General features: G+C 36.5%; 1 long non-coding RNA gene across 1 annotated transcript; it reads right to left on the minus strand.

The window, feature by feature from the left end:
• Positions 1-1,176: 1,176 nt before the first annotated feature.
• LOC140527581 (uncharacterized) lies at positions 1,177-12,255 on the minus strand. The gene is made up of 4 exons (XR_011974862.1): positions 12,195-12,255; positions 9,708-9,785; positions 3,090-3,178; positions 1,177-1,786 (listed from the first exon to the last, which is right to left on the minus strand). It is a non-coding gene; the product is annotated as an uncharacterized lncRNA (long non-coding RNA).
• Positions 12,256-19,418: the final 7,163 nt, after the last annotated feature.

The raw sequence follows: 19,418 nt of genomic DNA on the forward strand, positions 1-19,418 counted from the left end.
AATCGGGGAAAAATAAGAAATTCTGAGCTGCTACATTCAATAAGGTATTGCAAATTGGGTCTCATCCAGATGGGGAGAAAGGAGTATGGAAACCATGGTGCAATAATTAGTTGTTTTAAGCCTGTGCAGGAATATAATGGCCCCTAAAACTCATGTGGTCTACTTTCTCAGTTTTAGGGATTAGATGAAAGAGTCTGAGTTCAGTCACAATCCCTCCAAACCCCCAGTTTGGAAAAAGAAAAATTCCTTATGCCAGGCAGAGGCTTGGCCCTCTCTATAAAATTATATTCATAGTTAAATCTCTAATTAACCTCAACCTCTTTAGAGTTGAGACAAGATTCAGTTTATTGGAAACATTTGGGTAACAAAGCAGCAGATTACATTATAGTGACTGTGAACCAAGACATCTGAGAAGGAAAATTGGGGAAAGAGCTGACCTTTTTTTATTTTTAAAGATTTGCCTAAGCCTGGATCTTCCTGGAATGCCCACAAAGTCAAAGACTTCCTTTGATATTTCCCTTCTCTGCCACAGCTCAGAATTTCTTTTGATTCATCCTTATTCTAACCTCCCCAAATCAGAGAGAGCTTCTACCTTTAATACAAAATGCTTAGGATTTGAACCACTCTTTGACATAATGACTTTGACTGATTCAAGGTGGTATACAAGGCCTGTTCATTCAGTTCTGATTACCAGGTTCAATGAAATATATACTTGAGTACAATATGGAATGATTTCAACATCACACTCGCTCTAGTTTTCAGAGAGCATCAGTTCTACAATGTTTTGATTTGGTCCAAGTTTTCTCTATTCACTCCACCCAAATACCACGGAAACTCCCATCAGCCATATTTTTCATCTCCTTCTACAGGACATCCCCTCAACCCAGAACTTCTGAGTTGGTCCCATTCAGTGCAAGCTTTAAAAGAAGTTGGCTATACAGAGTGTCCTAAAAAATCTTTATGCAATTTTAATCTTCTAAAGCTAGAAACTGCATGAAGATTTTTGGGATACTATGTATCATATAAAACCTCCTTTTTCAATCAGACTACCCTGAAGTAAATGATATGCTGAATTAATGACAAGTCTAAATTATTGAATATATTTATTCAAAGAAATGAAGCTTGAGTGCCTTATTTAGTAAATATACTTTGCTTAATAAAGTCTATATAGGTTAGCTTCTTAAGGAGAGGCTGTTTTAATACACAAATAATAATGATTTACAGTTGTTAGTATATTAATTGTGTATCTATGATGTTTCTGAAATTCTTCAGAACATCTGAAAATTCATGGTAGGTAGAGTTTGATTAAGATCCTGCCTAGATTTCCATAGAGTTAAACTTAGTGGAGTCTGGATTGATGAGCTTCTCTTGTGTAGAAACCAAGTTACCATTTCAGAGGCTAGGCCATTACATGAGGCAGCACTGATGGCCATTTGCACAATCTGCACATGCCTTAGGGTTAACTCCAATGATGCTGACACATTTCACACACCTGTCCTCTTCTCCCCCAACAGGAAATTTGAAAACAAAAACAAAGATGACATAAGTTGGAAACCTGCCCTATTTAATCAGTAAGACTCATGAAAACTGAATTCTGGTGGGGACGAGGAGAGATGGGGGGGGGGTGAGAAATCCTCAAGTTAGGTCATGTGGCTAAAAAACAAAACCAAAAAACCCCCACTAGATTCCAAATCAGGGCCCCTAAGTTTAAAGTTTGACTCTTCAACTTCTTATTTGTGTGACCGTAAGCATATAGTATCCCATCTCTGCTCCTCAGGCTCTTCATCTATAAAAACCAAAAAAAAAAAAAAAAAAGTGTAAATTTGTTTACAACTCTTAAACTACTAGTCTTCTTTAAATGGTATACCTAGCTGCGTCATTTTTTTTTTTTTGTAAAGGTTACGTAAGAGTGAAAATCTAACAAACTACACAAAGTGGCCAAAGGAATGCATATAAAAGCTGTACTTTATTATGGAGCCCCATTGTGGGGCTTGGTGAGATTGTGGTATATATTACAAATATCAAGCAAACTTGGGTAATTGTTGATGGATTTGGGTGGAAAATGATTCTTCAATGAAAAAAAAGATTGTCTTTGACACACAATTATCATACACTGGCTTTCTTAAACGTCTTAGTGAAAATTTAATCTTTAATAGCTTAAAACTGTAGTAAGACTTGGAACACTCACACACACACCTATATAGTTGTTAAGTCTTTCAAATGTACTGCTAGCCCAACATGGTGGTTTTACTAGACCACAGCTGGAAATACAGGCCAAGGTGCTGCCAATGGTTTATCAGTGAACTGCCCAAATTTTCCAGGAAATACAGCACCCAGCTGTCTTTGTGGTTTGTTCAATGTACTTGATAACCAGTTTGAGTGGGTAAATAGATACCATGAAGTATTTTTTTCCATGCTTCCACATGCATGAGATTTTGAATTAGTCCTTATAAATGCCTTTTCTCAACGGTTTTTGTAAAATACAACAGTACTTACCTCCTTTATAAAATGCAAATGTATTGCCATACTCTGATGTTCTCATTGAAACAGTTCTTGTTTATTGCCAGCCAAATTAGAGCTTTTCTCTTTGGGGCTATAGATGAACTTTCAAGAGAAAACCACTCAGAATAGTTGGCATGACCTTTCTTTTGTAATTATTCAGTCATTTCAATTATGTCTGCTTCTTTGTGATCCCATTTGGGGTTTTCTTGGCAAAAAATGCTGAAGTGGATTGCCATTTTCTTCTCCAGCTCATTTTACAGATGAGGAAACTGAGGTAAATTGAGTTAAGTGACTTGCCCAGGTTCGCACAGCTGGTAAGTGTCTGAGGCCAGATATGAATTCAGGGAGATGAGTTTTCCTGACTCTAGGTTCAAAGCTGTATCCACTGAACTACCTGGCTGACCTTCCTTTATGAGGGCAATAAAACAGCATTAGTAGACTTGATTGTTCAAATAGCAGTGAAGATGATCATCCTTTCTTTGGGAAAAGGTAGTTCTAATTTATATAACCAGGTCATTCATTTACTCACATTCGTTCAGGTATTTAACAATGCCAAACGTGACTTTGAGTAAGTCATTTAGCCTCACCTCTTTCATGAGTACAATGAAGGGGCCTGGTCAACATGAGCTCTAAGGTTCCTTGCAACTCTGTGATCGTAACATCCTGTGTGAGATGCCTAGATCAAAAAAAAAAAAAAAAGATAACGTAGCCTCCATAGCACCTGCCTTCTTGGAACTTACAATCTATTGGAAAAGGAAAGGTGTGAGGACAGAGAAATAAAATAGGCAATATAGACTAGGTGGAATTTCAGAATTTAGAAAAAATAGGCTATAGTAAAAGTATACAAGGGAAAATTGACGGAAATCCCATCACACTAAACAGATATATTTATATATATTTTTCTTTAATGAGGAATAATATGCAGCTAGAAAAGAGTCACTTAAAACTTCATTTATAATTCTTTTAAATCAAAATATTTAATTAATTATATCTTTTCTTGCTGCATTTTTCTAGCCCTTTTATTTTGTGGTATGTTCATAGATCTAGAGCAGGAAGGCAATATAATAGGCCTCTTCACTTTACAGAGAAGAAAACTAAGGACCAGAGAAGGTAAGTAATTTGCCTAGTCACACAGGTTGTAAGTGACAGCGTCAGTACTTGAACCCAGCTCCTTTGATTCTAAATTTTCCGCTTTGTCTACCATATCTTGACTTCCAAATAATAAATCAGCAGGGAGCACAGGGATGATGCATTAAGGTGGTAATTCAACTGAGCCTTGAATGATAGAAACATTACAAACCTGAGTTACTACCACAAGTAAAGACTGCAATTATTTTATTTGTTATTTTTATTTTTAATTTATGAAATAAAACATTTCTATGACATGGTATAATAGACAAAAAAGATGATAGCACATGAAACTGCAAATCTATTAAGTACAACTTTCTATTTCTTTTAAATGCATAATAATGTTATCATGTAACTTTCATTTTTCCCCCTTTTTTCTTCACTCCCAGTTCTAGAGATGGCTACCATTAGAGACAGATATGTATGTGTGTGTACGTATACACACACATCTGTCTCTATGTGTATCTGTATGTATGTGTATATGTGTGTATATGTATATACGTATATGTGTGAAATAATTTATACATATTTTTATTTATATATCTTTATATATATTATACATATTTCTTTGTCTGGATGCTGATAGCATATTCCTTTATATGTCCTTTATAGTAGATTTGGGTATTTACAATAATGAAAATGACTAGTATACAGTAAGTCCACATTTTAGAAGTATGTCTAGAGTTGGGGGGAAGAGCAGGAATGAGGAATGAGTTCTTGTATTTGAACTTTGTATAGTTGTCTGACACAACTGTAAAAGATCAAGTTGTGACTGAATGCACAGTGAACAATCTCACTTAGACACCTCTACCCAAGTCTACCAGGCATGGTTATTTATTGAGGTCATGTTCAATGTGACTTCAAAACTTGATTAAGTAAACAAGTGGCCCCTTGCAAAAGCCTATACCTGATGTGGTCTCAGCCCAAATGTATTCTGTTAGTAGATGCGCTGCCAAGTGTGACCTCTTTCTTGTTCATTTTAAAAGTTCTTCTCTGGGCTGGCAGAAACCACATGTGATTTCATCTCTCCCTACAGTTCTTCCCTCCCCCAGGTAGAAGTCATATTCTTTAAGCAGCTTTATATGATATGAAATTCTTGAATTTCTTGAAGAAAATTAAGAATATCTTACGTGAAATGTACAAGAGAGATGGGACCTTTGACTAGAAAAGAGGCTGTTACAACTGAAAGGGACCTTAGAGAGCGTTGAGTCTAAACTATTTTATTTAATAAAAGAGGAAATTGAAGGTTAGCAAGGTTACACTGAAGAATCTGTAGTAAACAACAATAATGAATCTTTAGTAAAGAAGGGAAAACATTATTTTATTCTTTTCTAATACTAATTTCTAACCATTGCCTGTTGCTTACATGGACATATCTATGTATCACTGACCTAATACAAAGATCACTGAACTTGGGAGTTTGGAGGCCCGGGCTTATGATGCCTGGTTCTCACCATCTGAATGACCCAAGGTTAGCAACTTCCTTTCCCTGGCCTTAGTTTTCTCATCTGTACAATGAGAGGGCAGGAATAGAAAACCACAGAATCACTGATTTTTAAATTGGAAACAACTTTAGAGACAATTTATCGCAACCATATTTTACAGTTGAAGTTAGAGTGGTTAAATGATTAAAGTTAAGGAATCACAGAAGACCTCTGGCCCTCTAATACCAGGGGCAGCTAGGTGGTACAGTGGATAGAGTGTTTGTTGGACTTGGAGTCAGGAAGGCTCATCTTCCTGGGTTCAAATTTGGCCCTCAGACACTTGCTGGCTGTGTGACCCTAGGCAGGTCACTTAACCCTGTTTACCTCAGTTACCTCATCTGTGAAATGAACTGGAGAAAGAAATGGCTAACCCATCTAATATCTTTGCCAAGAAAACCTCAAATAGGGTCATGAAGAGTCAGACACCAATGAAATGATTGAACAACAACCTCTAACAGATTCTTCTCTCTCTCTCTCTGGCTCTCTCTCTGGCTCTCAATTTTTAATTTATGGAATAAAACAAGCATTTCAATAATGATGTATAATAAAAAAGATGATTGCCTTGAAACTGCTAATATATTATGCGTAACTTGTTATTCCTTTTAAATATATAATAAAGTTATGTAAATTTCTTTTTTTTCCTTTTTTTCTTCCTTCCCCATCCTGCCCTAGAGAGGGCTACCATTAGACACAAATAGGCATATATGTCTAAAATTATTCTATACATCTATTTATCAACTCTTTCTTTGGATGCAGATAGTATCTTTTTTCATGTCCTTTCTAGTTCACTTGGATATTCATAAGAGTCAAAATGACCTATTCACTCAAAGCTGACCTTAAAAGCATAGTGCTGTTACTCTATACCAGTTCTCTTGGCTCTGCTCATTTCACTCTTCATTCTTTTATGCAAGTTCATTCATGTTTTTTTTAAAACTATCAAGCTCGTCATTTCTAAAAGCATAGTAATATTCTATCACAATCATATACTACAACTTGTTCAGACATCCCTGCAATTTCCAGTTCTTTGCCACCACAAATGGCTGCTATAAACAGTTTAGAATATACAGGTTCTTTTCCTTTTTCCCTAATCATCTTTGGAAATAGACCTAGTAGTGGTATTGCTGGGTCAAAGAGTATAGGCAGTTTAATAGCTCTTTGAGCATAATTCCAGATTGCTTTTCCAAAAATCAATCAGTTCAAAATTTCACTAACAATGAATTAATGTCCCAAATTTTCCACATCCCCTCTAATATTTCTCTTTTTCCCTTTCAATGATGTTATCCAATCTGGTAGGTGTAAAACAATATCTCAAGGTTGTTTTCATTTGCATTTCTCTGATTGAAAATGATTTAGAGGATCTTTTTCATGACTATAAATTGTTTTTATTCATTGGAAAACTGCCTGTTCATAGCCTTTGACCATTTATGAATTGAGGAATGACTTGCATTCATGGTCTCTTTCTCCTGTACCTCTTTGCCACTCTAATTTCTAAGATCCCTTGTAACTCTTTAACATGATTCTATCTTTCTTTTCTTTTGTCTTCCAAGATTCTTTTACTCAACAGAATTTTTAAACCTTAAAGTCCTGTTTCATGAGAAGTGAATCAGAAAGGATTTATTAATGATGAATAGGATATGAGTAGTAACCCTTTTAACTAATCTCTAAGATTGTTCTCAAAAGGTCATTGACCACTTCCTCTTTCCCTTTCTTCTTCAAGGTGGCTCCATTGATTTATATTTGGACTCAGGGAGACCTCAGCTAAAACTTTGTCTCGGATCATTACTAGCTGCGTCACTTTGGCAAGTCATTCAACTTCTCTGTCTCAGTTTCCTCATCTGTAGTGGGGATCATAACACCTACCTCACAGGGTGGTTTTTAGGATCAAATGAAATGACATGTGAAGCACTAAAATGCTCTTGTTATTTCTCCCCATTAGGCTGTGAGCTCTCTGAGGACTTTCTTTGTATCCCCAGTGCCTGGCAGATAATAAATGTTTACTGACTGACTGAATGACTTCCTTGAGAATGGAATGTTTCCTATGTTCACTGTTCTCATAGGGCACTCTGGGTGTGAGCTTATAGCTATGTATTACAGGTGATAAGAAACAAAAACTTTCTGAGCCATCATGAGTGAAATACCTTTCATACATCCTAAAGTTCTAGAATTAGGTGATCTCTAAGGGATCCGTAAAGGAATTAGAGGTCATCCACTCTAATCCTTATCTCACCAAGAATTCTTTGCATATCCTCTCTGACAAAGGGTAACTCAATCTATGTTTGAAGACCTCCACTGATGGGGAATCTACTATTTGTGAGGTGGCATGGTGACTGAAAAGTAAATTCCACTTGTACATTAATCTGCATATATGATTTTATGGCTAGAAGGACCAGATATGTCAATTGACTCAATTTAAAAATACTTTTACTATGATTTACTATAATTTTTCCTGTCTATGTAAATGCATTTTAAATATAAGCATTGCAAGCATATGGTATCATTTTATTTTGAAATAAAACTTTTTATCCCATTACCTCTTTTTTCTTTGTTTTGTAAATAATAAAAATGCGCTATATCAAAAATGTAGCTTGATTCTGAGGTATTCTTAAATTTTTGTCCTTTCAAATTAGTAGTCAATTAACTTGACATTTTAAACTAGAACAATTTAACTTTTTAAAACATAAAGATTTACTCTAGGCAACCTTGTAAGACTATGCCTTGCGAAGAAGATTGTGTGGACCTGAGCTGATAGAGAAAATGCCTCCTCTTCTGATGACATCACAGATCCTGTCCCTTTCCCTATGTAGAACTACATGTTAAAGAATTAAGAAGTGGCAGAATGACCTTGCTGATTAAAAAAAACTGGAAAAGAGTCCCCTAATTTCAACAAGGCAGATTCCTAAGAGCAAGAGTGTTAGCACTTCTCCTCTATTGACCTATTAGCTCTCTCCCATAATGACTATTTACAGCAGTTACTATTTTTTTTTCTCTTAATTGCTTACCTCCTTTCTCTCTCTGGACCCGTTTTTATCACTTATAACATCATACAAAATTCCAAAAAGAAAGAGGCCCAAGTTTCTCTACTCACCCCCCATAACTCACACACTCACACACACACACTCTCACTCTCTCTCTCACTCTCTCACACTCACATGCACTCACACACACACACTCTCACACTCACACACTCTCATACTCTCACATACTCTCATACTGTCACTCACTCTCACTCACTCACACTTACACACTCTCACACTCACACTTTCTCACACACACTCTCTCTTACACTCTTTCATACTCTCACACTCACTAACACACTCGCACACTCACACTCTCTCTCTTACTCTCATTCTTTCACACTCTCACTCACACACACACTCATTCACACACACTCACACACACATTCATTCACACTCATTCACACACTCATTCATACTCTTTCACACTCTCACTCACACACTCTCACACTCACACTCAACTCACACTCTTGCATACTCACACACTCACACTCACTCTCACTCACACACACACTCACACACTCTCACACTCACACTCACACACATACTCATACTCACATTTGCGCTCACACTCTTGCACTCATACTCTCACATGTTCACTCTCTTACTCTCACACTCTTGCACTCTCACTCACACACACTCACTCTCACACACACTCACTCATTCACTCACACACACTCACACACTCACTCATTCACACACACACACACACACACACACACTTACACACACTCACTCATTCACACACACACTCACCCTCCTCTTTGAATCCAACCCCTTCCCTCACTAAAGGCTTAGCCCACAATTATCTCGTAAACTGATTCTCAAGTTCAGCTCAGGAGTAATCAGCATCTCCTCATTCATCTATTCCTTCCAACTCCCTTTCACTTCTCACTCATCTGTGGTGCCTTCCCTTCTGCCTTTCATTGTGCTATATTCTGACCGATACTGAAAACTACATGCACATAATTGTCACTCAGTTCTAACATCTTAACTCTACTTTCTGCTCGTCTATCTTTCATGGATAAAATGATCAGATAACTGAGGGTCCTAATACATGTTCTCTCTCCATTTCTTTACCACTTATTCCTTCACTGGCCTTGTCACCACAACTTTCCATCAGGTCATATTCAATAGGCTTTTTCACTCACGAAAAATCTTTCTGATCTTACCACAGGGTTTGTTACCATGAAACATGCTTCCTTCTTGAAACTACCTTGGTTTTTGTATCATCACGGGCCACATCCCTCTTCCTGACCCTTCCCGCTACATAGCACATACACACACACACACACACACACCAGAGATATGTATACATTTCACTTATTTAAAATTCTTTTTTTTTGCTGTCTTCGTTCCACAATCCATTAATAATGGATTATCTGTATCGTTCTATCTATAATGATCACACCAGATGTGTAGGCTTCAAGTACTACATGTATGTAAAAGCCTCCAAAAATCTTAATTATTAAGTCTAAACACTCCTCAGGCTTTCTTTAGTTACTTATAGAAGAGCTCAGTTTGAAACTTTACAGGTAAAAAATTAAGAAAAGCATCTTTTCCCTAAGCATAAGTTTACCATTAACAAGTCAATGGTTCCATGCATTTTGAAGGACATCATGGTCACAGATCTGTGGTCTTTATTGATTCCTCTGTCCTGCTGAGACACAAAATGAAAGGTTTCACAATGATGGTAAGGTTTCTACAATGTTCTTATTCCCTGATGACTTTGCACTCTATGAACTGTTTTACTGAATCCTGCAGAAGCTTCTCAAGGAAATTCACAACAATATGAAAAACAGATCTATTGATTTGCCCATTTTGGTCAAGCCAAATATATGAAAAATATGTTTCGTATTTGGGACAATGGATCTATATGATTTCCCATTTATTTTTTCACCTATTTTGTTAAATATATACATATGCCCATATATATGGTTATATGGTTACAATGTATAAATGTGAATAGATAACTCAACAGGTAGATATCAGTGCCTCTGTGATACTCTCTCCATCAGGGAAGATTGTTACCTGTCCACATCTTTTTATTCTATTTTTGACCATTACTATCCAAAGTACTGCCAATAGAGAATAAATCAACTATCCTAAAGCATTCACTATGTGCTAGACTCTGTATTAATGGGCTGAACACCTTTCCCTAGGTCTTCTTAAACATTGTAGGTACCAGTGAAGGACTGTGTATATTTGTTATTCTTTGATCTATTATTGTGATACCTTCTTGCATAAGGTTTATTAGTTTATAATCGACACTGACTGTGTCAAAGGGTTGGGATGCCCTCTGGCTCTAAAACAGGTATAAATACTCTGAGTTGAGGTTTTACTTGGAGCTTAGTTTTTGGTAAGAAGGTTTGAGTGCCAGATGAGGAGTCTGGGAAGCCACTAAGGAACCTTCCCTCCCTCCAGCTTTGAGAACCCAGATGTTGTGCTTCCCTTTGTGGTAACTATGGTCAGACAGTTGGGGTCCAATTGTCTGTTGAATTCAGGCAGAGGAAGCCATGTCTGTTAATCTTTTGATTTCTCTATATTTTCTTTGAAATTCAGAGTGCTGACTCCCTGAACTAACTGAATGATGTATGTACTTGGTTAGAGGAATGATGCATGTGCTTGATTAAAGTGATTGTTAACTCTTTGAAAGTTGTTTTCCTTTTATGAATGCAGATCTAAGAACCTGTGATAGCAGGCCCCCCTGTGCATGTTGGGGTGCTTGCTGTTACACCTTCAAGGTTTCCTTCAAGTCCTAACTAAAATCTCACCTTCTAAGAAGCCTTTCCTGATCCCTAATTCTAGTGCCTCCTCTCTATTGATTATTTCTAATTAAATTGATCCTGTATATATCTTACTTTATATGGGTGTTTTCATATTTTCTCCCCCATTACATCATGAGCTCATTGAGATCAGGGACTGTATTTTACCTTTGTTTGAATCCCTAGTACTTAGCACATAGAAGGCACTTAATAAATGCTTGTTGATGGATAGCCTCAAATTGAATACTTTTTTAGATAACATAAATCATAGCCCATTCATCCCTGCCCATTGTGTGACTCTCTTGTATATCCTTCCAGAGTTCATATCTTCCTCATTTTCTCCTGACACATGAGATTAGGAGGTCTCAGATTATATGTGCTCCCTATCACCCTCTCTTTGCTTTTCTTCTATTCCAGGGTCACTGTCAAAGCAAAAAGGGTCCATTCAGGAAGGAAAGTCATTTTGTATTTTCTCTGTGCTACATGGATGCTATGGAACAAAGAACTGATAACCTATAAGAACTTATTTGCACTGAACCTCTTTGTATTTAGCAAAGTTGGTGCTCAGATAACAGACTCAGCATATCCCAGAGATTATCATAAAGCCAAAACTTAAATGGGGGCTTTGCCCCAGCCATTGGTATGGGAGAAAGAACTTGATTACCTGCTACTCCCCCTCCCCCAAAATATAAAAATTTCAAGAGACGTAGTTTCTGGGTAATTCATCATTTTATTATTTATGCTAGTGGATAATTAATTATAATTAATAAAAGGGGCCAGTGACTCTCTTGAATGCCAAAGACACCTCATAGAACCCACTCAATACTTATATGTATAATATGTAGATGTTAAGAGTATGTGGTCCTAAGGGTGGAAATCAATTCTGATTGGTTAACAATTAATGAGAAAACGAATATTTTAATGAGAGGTTGGCTTATTCTAATGAGGGGCTGAGGGATATGACTGATCACTAATCTTAGACAAAGAGACTTCTCTCTTATTCAGATCACCCTGGCCTGGGGTAACCTAGAGAAAAAAACAAAGGGGGTTCTACCTTTACTCAGACTTGAGTGATTAAAACACTATGGGTTGGATTTCCCCAGACCAGAATCTCTTTTGGTCAGATCTAAGTTTTCTCAGTCCCCTCAACCCCCAACTTGGAAAAGATTTAATCTCTTTATCAACCCTGACCTTCAAAGACTAATTGGATAGCCTATAGGAAAAGAGGAAATAGAAGGGGGGGGGATGTTAGTCCTAGTTCAATAATTGGTTATTAATATAAGAAAGAGATAATAACTTACCTCATCCCCTACATTCCAAAATATGGCCAGTCCTTCCCCTCACCTAGCTGAGAGCTGACATACTTCAAGGTCCCTATGACCATCATAGTTGTCTCCTAGGACACCTTCCTCATGGTTCAGCCTACCATATTATATTCTCTGTTCCATTAAAGAATGCCAATATGAGGTTGGGATCAATGGTGAAGGAAGTGCCTGCCAGGTGCCAGTTACACACATTGCAAAGATTTGGAGGGCAGAAACTATCTCACATATGTTACTCATCTCTCTAACATGTATCACACAGTTATCACTTAGCATGGTAACAACTCAATGTTTGTTTTCTGGATATTCTTATAATTTAACAGCATCCTTCTTAATGATTCCCAGAACTGAACTTAGTACTCCAAGTGAGATTGGATGGGGCCAGAATACAGTGAGACTAGTTTCAAAAATCTATTCCCTTTTTTTAAAAAAAAAATTATACTTACATACTAAAACTTAAATATACAATAAGAACAGAAAAAGAAACATATTATAAACTTAAATAAAAAATAAGAAAAGTAAAACACTGCTGTATGAACACAGAATGTAAGAGAATATTCAAAATATACACCAATAAATTTCCATTTCAGGAAAACCTGTATAGTACATACTACACGTTATATTCAGAGTTGTCTGTCTTTCTTTGCTTCCTTGTAAGTTCTGTTTTCTGTTGTGCTCTTTTTTTACTTTGTTTGTTTTTTCCTCTTCTTCCCTCAAGAAGGCTACAATGAAGTGTGGATATATTTATGCATATAAATGTAGATGTGTGTGTATATGTATATATATATATATATACATACACATACGTATATGCACACTCATATATATGCACACATGTATATATGCACATATACATACAAACACATGCACACACATGTATATATACATAAATATATAAGCATATATATACACATACACACATATATGCATACATATACTTAGATATCTATAATCATACTAATATATAGACAGTACATTCCTATGCATTTATGTAAGACCATAATATGCTGATTCATCCTCTGTTCCTCTGAGGGTGGGTAACATCTTTTTTCATCAGTCCAAGTCTTTCCATATTTTTCTAAGTCCACTAAGTCATTGTTTCCTATACCACAATAATATTCTAATCTTATACTGTCTATTTTAAATATTGATTTAAATATTGATGAATATAGCTGACATATAGTGTAATTTCCCCATTTTTCTCTTTTGGTTAAATCTCTTTTAGCTTTAACTTTGTCTGAGCTATTCCCTTTTTAATTCAACTCAAGATTCCATGGATATCTAGGATGCCGTAATCATAGTGTTGTTTCATATGAAGCTTGCAATCCTTTAGAACCCCCAGACTTTTTTCAGACCAGCTTCTTTCCAACCACATTCATCCCATCTCTCAATCATATAATTCGGCTTATTTTCTTCTGTACCTAAGTGCAAGCCTTTACATTTATCCCTGTTGAATTTTTTTAAGTTCTTTTTTTTGGGAAACAAGCATTTATTTTCTCTTCCTCATATCTCCTCAGTGTGAGGAAAAAATAGAGAAAACAAAACCCTTGTAACAAAACATGCATTGTCAAATAAAGCAAATTCACACATTGGCCAAGTCCAACAATATGTGATTCCGCATCTCGAACCCATCACCTCTTTGTAAGGAGGTAAATAGCATTCTTCCTTCTCAGTCCTCTAGAATCACACTTGGTCATGGTGTTGATCAGCATTCTTAAATCTTTCAAAGTTTATCGTTTTCAAATGAATGTGTTTATCTTTTAGATACGTTTCTTCTAAACCACAGACTATTGTTGGGTTTTGTTTTCTTACTCTGTGTGTCACTCATTTTATTAGACTGTTTAACCCATTGTCATTTAAATGTATGTGATCTAGGTTTATAATTTCCTTCACTTGTGCCTCTAATGTTGCTTTTGTTTTCCCTAATTCAAGATTTTTTGGTTCTCCTTTCCCTTTTAACATAGTGCTTTGTCTCTACAGTTACTTTTGCTTCATCTGCTTTAAGGCAACTCTGTTCTCACAGGGCCTCTTTCCCTCACTATCAACTCTCCTTCCCCCTTCAACCTTTTTTTTTTTATTTGTCCACTCTTATTTGAGTTTTACTTAATTTAATGATTTCTCTTCCTTTCTTCCTTCTATTTATGTATCTAATTCTCTCTTTTTTCCCTCTCAGTTAAGTGAGAGTTATTTTAAAATTGCCCTTCTTTACTCTCCTTCAGTTTATCATTTTTTAAAATCTGTTCTTTTTTTTTCTAAAAAATATTTCTTTACCTTGATCTCTTCATTTATTTTCTTCTCTTATTCTAAATGTTTCTTCTTCGATTCAATGGTCGTAATACTTATTTACTCCTTTAGTTTCTATTCTTCAAGGAATTAAAGTTTCTGAAGTACTAGATATGAGTTTCTTTTTCTAAAACTTTCTTATCTTATTGCCTTGTTGATATTGTCCCTTCAACCCCCTCCTCCCTCCACCCTTTTTTTCTTTTCTTTTATGTCTTACTCTTAGAAACATCAGCTCTGGTGGAAATTAGTGGGAATAGAAGTTTTCCATGGTTATTACTTCCCTGTGTCCCAGATCATGTGATTTAATTCTACCTGCTGTGTCTGCTGTTGTCCTCATGATCACTTTTGTTACCATTTGCTATGGAGTCTCTTCTCAAGGATCAGGCCCACCCACCTTTCTGGTTACTGGTTGCCCCTGTGGACTTCAATCTGTCTTCTACTGAGGCAAGATTTACTTAAGATGAATCTTTTTCTTTCTGCTTATTTCAGTCCTTCCACATCACCTAATTCGCCTGTAGCCTCTCAGTTAGATGACAGCAGTTAATTTCCTTCATTTTCCTTCATTTCCTTTACTATTAACTTGATTAATATACATCACACATTCTTTGTGTTTTCTATGTCCCATCTCCCCTTTTATACACCTTCCCATTCTTCAGATTAGTTTAAAAAATTAGACTGATATACCTGTAACTTGGGAGGGTATTATGAGACTTAGTCCAAGCCTGTTACTCTAGTGTTCTATTTCTTTAGATTCTACATTCAGCATGTGGGGTAGCTAGGTGGTGCAATGGATAGAGCACCAGTGCAGGAGTCAGGAGGACTTCAGACACTTAGCACTCACTAACTGTGTGACCTTGGGCAAGTCACAACCCCAATTGCCTGGGTCATCTCCAGTCATCCTGATGAATATCTGGTCACTGGATTCAGATGGCTCTGGAAGAGAAGGGAAGCTGGTGACCTGCACAGCCCTCCTTCACTCAAAACAAAGTCAAGTGCAAGTCATGTCATTATTTCTCTGAGGGAATGGTCTTCGCTGGCAACGAAGGATGAACACACACATTCACATGTTGCCCTTGTGTACCTTTTGGAAAAAAAATCTGTTAACAAACCCTTTGTTGTTCTCTTTTTAATCCCCTAAACATCTGTTTGTTTTTTTTTCTTTTGCCTAAGAAGAGGGCAAACTGGCCCAGGGTGGAAACAAAGCAGATTAAACTTTCTGTGCCATCCAGTAGTGGGATAAACCTGTGGATAGTTGCTGCACTTCCAGCCTATGTACATTAGAAAGATTCAGTCTCAAAAATGCATGAATGAATAAATAATAGGAAAACAAAAAGAAGAGTTGAGAATGCTATTTTTCCCTTCTTTTCACAGGTAAAGGAGTATGGAATAATACTTAGAAGGGTTTTTTTTTTCAATATATTGGTAAATTTGGCTGGATTACCTTTCCTTCTCTCTGTAATTCTTTATTATAGAGAATATTCTGTGGGAGGGAGCAGGGTAGAAATATGTTAGGAAATGTAAGTAATAAAAACAAGTATTTTCAATGCATTTGGGGAAGTCCACCAGGTTGATTGTACCAAAATTTATTTATTTGAACAGAGAAGTAAATAATGATTTATAATTACATTGTGAACAATGCCTTCAAATTGTATAATATACCTCAATTTTGGATTAAAATCAGAATTTTAAAAGCAAAACAAAAAAATTCATGAGTGGTAGTATGGCATAGCAGATAGAAAGATAACCAGGAAGACTTCATAGATAATAGCTGTGTAACCATGGACATATTTCTGAACTCCTCAGCACTTTGGCCTCTTTATGTATGTTAACTTAGTTCACTGCCAAGGTAGAAGGAGTTTCCATATGGGGAATTCTCTAACCATAAAATCGTAAGACTAAACAGAAACCAACAAAAACAAAAGCATTATACTGAACTGAGTCAAGTGTATTGGGAATTGAATATACTCAATCTCAGTTTCTTCATTTGTAAAAGAACAATCATACTTCCATTTTACAGAAGGCTTGCAAGGAAAGCCCTTCGCAAACCTTAAAGCTTTGTACTAGAGAAACTTGAGTTATTTTAAAGAAGCATAGTCTATGTTGATGTCCTGCAAAATGTATTTGTGTTTTAGTGCCTTTGCATTAGAAAATTCAGTATGTTTATCATTCAAACTGCCCTCCCCTATGGAGGGGGGGGTATATTTTTCCCTCCTAACTAAAAGAGATACAGAAGTGATGTGAATTTATTTTTTTTGTAAAACTTGATTTTTTTTTTTAAATTGTGACCAAGGGAAAGGTTGCTACCTAATTGTGATAAGATTCCATCAGATCTCAGAGAATGATTTGAGCATGTCCTCACTCTGGTGGGTATCATACAATCTGTGATTATTTGACCAGACATGCTGTTTCTAATTGTGCACCACACCCTATTGGATCTAATGCTGCTTTAATTTTATAGGAAGTTTTCAAGTCTTCCAAATATTTAAGGCATAGAATCTTTGAGTTCGGGATGGACACTTCACTGGAACACACCATTTTCAAGCTCTTTGGAGATGAAACAGCATCAGCAAATCACATACTTTCTCTACAAAGACAAAACAATCCATCTAATTGCTCCACTCTCCTGATTTCCAAAGGAGATATTCCAGACCTTCCAACGGTCTGGCAGTTTGGAGACTGCCTACATTACACATGTTTCTAATACTGAGTACCGTATGTGACTGGAAACTGGTTCCCACAATGTTAAACAAAGGCAGATAATGGCATTAATGGAAAATATGTTTCTTCAGCCAACAAGAAGAAAATGGATTCTTTCACAGCAGGCTATGCTGTTATTTTGGTGTGAATTGCCTGATTCCTAATAAAGGCAATGATCATTGTCTCCAATGTAGTAGAATCAGGAAGAGGGAGTTTTATCTTGCAATCACTTCAAGCTACCTTTTTCAGGGAAAGCTGTCTTGACATAGCTTCTTTTGAAGATAAGGAAACTGAGGTTCAGAGAAATTAAATTACTTTCCATTGGTCATACAGCTAGCAAGCGTTAGAAGTGATATTTGAGCCCAGGTTTTGTAAGGAGCCTATGTATTTATTTTTAGGCAAAATAAAAACACATTTCTGAAATTCTTTCTAAAATAGCAGTTCTTCAATGTGGCCTAATGACTCTCAGGGGCCCTGAGACCCTTTCAGGGGGTCTGTGAGGTCAAAGCTACTCCTGCAACAAAGTAAGACATTTTAGTTTTTAATAATATAGGCATCAATTGATATAACCTATATTTGCAAAAGTATTTTAGTGGTGCTCTCAATAACTCTGAGTCTAGTCCAGAGACCAAAAAGCTTGAAAAACACTATTCTAGAAACATATCTCAGAAAACAGTGGTCCTTAGTGAATCAAAGTAATGGTTTGGAGAAGTCACTTTCTGTCATTAATAAGGCCCAAACTGACCCACTGATTCAGAACTTAGCCTTTTCTGGAGAAGTAATGTGCTGTTACTTCTTAAGAAAGCAAGACTGAGTTCCTCTGTATCTTTCTAGCAAGAAACACCATGATAAGAAACATGTGATCTGTCTTAATCTGAAGTAGAAAGTGTGATTTGATTATACAGGTCTTTTGAGGTCACTTTTTTGTACTGAATTCTCTACCTGGTAGATAGGAGAGCCAACTTTCTGGCCCTGATTTTTTTTCTTATTTCTCTTCTGGAGATCAGAGTAGTCACAAACATTGTGGTTCCTCACCATCTCTGTGGGCATTTGCAGAAAGAAGATTGCTCTTGTGGTGGGCAGAGGACTGCCTGATCAACAGACTTTTCCTCTTTTAATCTCTTGCTGCTAGGATTTAGTAGGTATATGTGGCTTCATGTCAAGGTAGTCTCAACTTTCAGAAATAATTATAGAAAGACAATAAGGCACTTATTAAGTACTTAGTATATGCCAGTAGCTATGTTTAGGAGAAAGGTTATAAACACAAGCCAGAAGTTAGTCCTTACCGTCAAAGCACTTACATTCTAATGGAGAAGTGAACATGGCGAAGAGGGGCTAGGAAACAGAGGGGTGGAAAGTAGGGAAGGCATGGTGTAGAGATGGCCAGAAAGTGATCTGGAAATCTGGATCCAGGCAAGCTCAAGCAAAATCTCATATAGCAGATCTGAGTAGGGGTTCTTTTAGAGGAAGAATCCAAGGCATTGCTAGAAGATGCAGGCATAATGATTGGAATGAAGTTGGCATAGCATAGAGATTGCCAGGGAATGAAATAATTGTGTGTCATAGGTTGGAGATATGGGGGTTACTTTTATAAATTTGTGTATTTGCACTTAGCTAGACTTTTTTTCCTTTTTGATGACCTGTAAACCTGATAATTTGCATTCTGTCTGTCTCTCATTCTCTCTCATCTCTCTTGTCTATTTTTCTTTCTACGTGTCTTTTTCTCTGTGTGTTTCTGTCTTTCTCTGTCTCCCTGTCTCTGACTCATTCTTTCTCTCATTTTATTTCTTTATCTCCTTTTTCTGTCTCTTTTTTCTCTCTATCTTTTTCTATCTTTCTGTCTCTGACTGTGTGTGTTCCTCTTTTTAAAAAATGCTTATTTAGTGTACTCCAGTCCGCTAGATATTTTTTTGGCCACTGCAGAATGAAAATCCATAAATGAACAATATCAGCTCTTAACAGATTTGAAGTATTTGGTAATTGTTTATAACGGGAGAGTTCAAGTAGTCAAATAATTGAAAACTGAGAAGGCTCATTAATAAATTGTTTGTAGGACAGTATGGGTATTCCCTCCTCCCGAAATCCATGTGCCTTAATGCTCACAATACTCTTCTCATTATTAGTCCAGCTCTTTCCATCATGCTGTGCATGCTCTCAATTTTCTCTTTTTGTAGTTGAACCAGATGACCTGGAAAGTTCCTTACAACTCTAATAATTCTTTGG

Source organism: Notamacropus eugenii, chromosome 1 (assembly GCF_028372415.1).
Source record: "Notamacropus eugenii isolate mMacEug1 chromosome 1, mMacEug1.pri_v2, whole genome shotgun sequence".
Classification (NCBI taxonomy): domain Eukaryota; kingdom Metazoa; phylum Chordata; class Mammalia; order Diprotodontia; family Macropodidae; genus Notamacropus; species Notamacropus eugenii.